Source organism: Salvia miltiorrhiza, chromosome 5 (genome assembly GCF_028751815.1).
Source record: "Salvia miltiorrhiza cultivar Shanhuang (shh) chromosome 5, IMPLAD_Smil_shh, whole genome shotgun sequence".
Lineage (NCBI taxonomy): Eukaryota > Viridiplantae > Streptophyta > Magnoliopsida > Lamiales > Lamiaceae > Salvia > Salvia miltiorrhiza.
The window spans coordinates 56,351,186-56,354,346 of NC_080391.1; the positions used below are offsets into that span (position 1 = coordinate 56,351,186).

The 3,161-nt window shown below is 43.8% G+C and overlaps 1 pseudogene; it reads right to left on the bottom strand.

The window, feature by feature from the left end:
- Window positions 1-1,875: 1,875 nt before the first annotated feature.
- On the bottom strand, window positions 1,876-2,876 carry LOC131026165 (putative scarecrow-like protein 16; annotated as a pseudogene).
- Window positions 2,877-3,161: the final 285 nt, after the last annotated feature.

The window sequence follows — 3,161 nt, forward strand, 5'->3', positions numbered from 1 at the left end:
AAGAGTAAGCAGCTAGGCACGAATACCGAGGCATGCCTTTTTATAATTTTAAATACACATAATTCGTGCACGGATTCCAAAATTACTGAAGCGGACTTGAAAAATTGTATATATGAGAGAAGAGAGAGAGAGAGAGAGAGAGAGAGAGAGAGAGCAACTGCATTGCGTTTGTGTGAGTAAGAGAGAGAGAGGAGAGAGAGAGATCACGCAATTGTGAGTAATAATATAATCTGTCATTATCCACGCTAAATAACCTGGTTACAAATTATCCTAAATAATCATTTACTGAAAACCAAACGAGCCCTAAATGGAGTAGGATATTTTAAATTTCCAGTTTATTTATTTTCAGAATTTTCAGTATATTTATTTATTTATTTACGAATTTTTGGTTTATTTATTTCCTAAAAAATTTATTTTCCAGTTTTCAGTTTATTTATTTATTTATTTTCTGAAAATTTTAATTCCAGTTTATTTATTTTCTGAATTTTCAGTTTATTTCTTTTCGAATTTTCAGTTTATTTATTTTCTGAATTTTCAGTTTAGAGTAAAATTTTGAAGTAGCCAAAATGAAGCATAAAACACAATCTATGGCCACACATTGAAAAAACACAAATTTTGGCCATTTTTATTGATTTGGACGTTTTTACCCTTAATGAGGCGGACCTGGTAGGATCAGGCACGCGGGTCGTGTGCCGGGTCGGGTTAGGCACTTATGGCACTATTAGTGCCATAAGTGCCAAGATTTTACTTTGGTTTTATTTTGGATTTCCGTTGGCACTTATGGCACTATTTTATTTTGGATTTCCGTTGGCACTTATGGCACTAATAGTGCCATAAGTGTCAACGGAAATCCAAAATAAAACCAAGTAAAATAATCATTTTGGGCACTTATGGCACTAATAGTGCCATAAGTGTCATTCGTGCAGCACAAATACAGAAACAACAACATCATTAAACCCTAAATGGAACATCTAAACCCTAAATGAAACATCTAAACCCTAAATGGATAATCTAAACCCTAAATGGAACATCTAAACCTCAAATGGATAATCTAAACCCTAAATGGAATATCTAAACCCTAGGGGGAAGTGTGCACTTATGGCACTTATGGCATAAGTGCCATACGTGCAGCACATAGATCAGATCAGATATGCCATGGCTGAAATCGAAGGAGGCGGAGCTGCACAGATCAGATCAGATCTGCCATGGCTGAAATCGAAGGAGGCGGAGATCAGATCTGCAGATGGAGGAGGCGGCGCAACGATCAGATCAGATCCACCGCCGCCGCCTCATCAGACCAGATCTGCCGCCGCCGCCTCATCCTCTACTCTGACGAATTCTGCCCAGGCGGCGCGCTGGAGAGAGAGAGAGGGGGAGATGAGAAAGAGAGAGGAGAGAGCGGCAGCCGCTGGAGAGAGAGAGAGGGAGGATCCCCTTCACCACCGCCGCGAGAGCTCCAACGAATTCTCCAAGCTTGGCGCCGCTGCCGCGCAGCCGCTGGAGAGAGAGAGAGAGAGAAGGAGATGAGAAAGAGAGAGGAGCCGCTGGAGCAGAGAGAGGGAGATGAGAAAGAGAGAGGAGCCGCTGGAGAGAGAGAGAGAGGGAGATGAGAAAGAGAGAGGAGAGAGAGAGAAGGGTAGAATAGTCATGACATACAAAAAATGGCCAAAATTTATGTTTTTTCAAATGGTGGACAAAATTTGATGATGTATGTTGAATAGGGCCATTCGGCCCTATTGTTTCTATTTTATATTTAGTAAAATTTAAAATTTTTAAAAAGAAATAAAATGAAAGGTAAGATGCTAAAGAAAAAGGAAATAAAAAGGAAAAATATAATTTATAAATAAACCTTTAATTTAATTATAACTATAAGGGTTAAGGTGCAGATAGACCCTTTAAGTATAAGCCCCTATAGCGTATTGGATCCTCTTCCTCACTGTATGTGCAAATTAGCCCCTAAAGTTCAAAAAATCGTACACTTAAACCCCTCTGACCAAACGCCGTCAGTTAACGTTACTATTTTTTTTAATTCCAATTGGGGCCCACCTGCAACTTCTTCTCATCCTCTGCACCCACTTCTCCCCAGCTCCAGCCGCTCCACCATCTGCGGCCCCTCCTGCGCGATCATATTCTCGATCTTCCACCACATGTCCGCCTCTTACCACTACTGATGCCGGCTCTCCGGCGGAAAGAACATCTCCACCGTGCCGTACGGTATCCATAGATAGTTGTACGCCGCCCTCAGCCGGCTCATGAGATTCCCCGACGTCAAATCAGCGTCCTCGTCCACTACCACCACCACCTTCGAACTCAGCCCCTACACTGCCTTTAGAAACATTGTGTGGAGGGAATTAGGGGCGTTAGCTAGGGTTCACCCCGGTATGTAGTGCATCATCATCTGGTAGTTTATAATTAGGGCTTCGCCGTCGGCGCCGATGCCGGTGCCGATTGCCCTCAGTTGCTCGATCAGCGACGAGAATCCTTCGAAGGAGCTCGACAGAATCACTTTGAATTTCATCGCCACGTTTTGGGATCTGGCAAAATTGACGATTTTCAACCCTAGCTCCTCGTAGGTGAGATCGACGTAGCCGGTGAGCTCGATGATGGAGAATTTTTGGTTGGTCGGTGGCGTGGACGTTGGCGACGGCGGTGAGTAGCTTGCAGGAGCCGCTCCTAGCAGCGCGGGCGATGTTGTTGAGAACTCAGAGGATCTGCTGGGCTAGGGTTGCGTCGTCGGTCTCTATGGCCGTGGAGCAGTGCACCCGCAGTTGCTCCATGCAGTTCGCGTCACCAAAGCTGCTGAGCGTCACCATTTTCACGAGAGGAATGCCGGTCCACATGGATAAGACCTCCTCTATCTCCGTCGGCGTCACCATTTCTTTGCCGAGGATATGCTAAGGAAGATGAGCGCTAGGGAAGAAGAAGAAGAAAATAAGGAATATGCAGAAAAAGTTGCAGGTGGGCCCCAGTTTTTGAATTAAAAAAAATTGACTAACGTTGACTGACGGCGTTAAGTCAGAGGGGCTTAAGTGTGCGATTTTTTTGAAGTTTGGGAGCTAATTTGTACACATAGTGAATAAGAGGAGCAATACCCTATGATATTGTGGTAGCTGCTCACTCGAATTGATCAACCAATGAACCGATTTCGCATAAAGCCATTA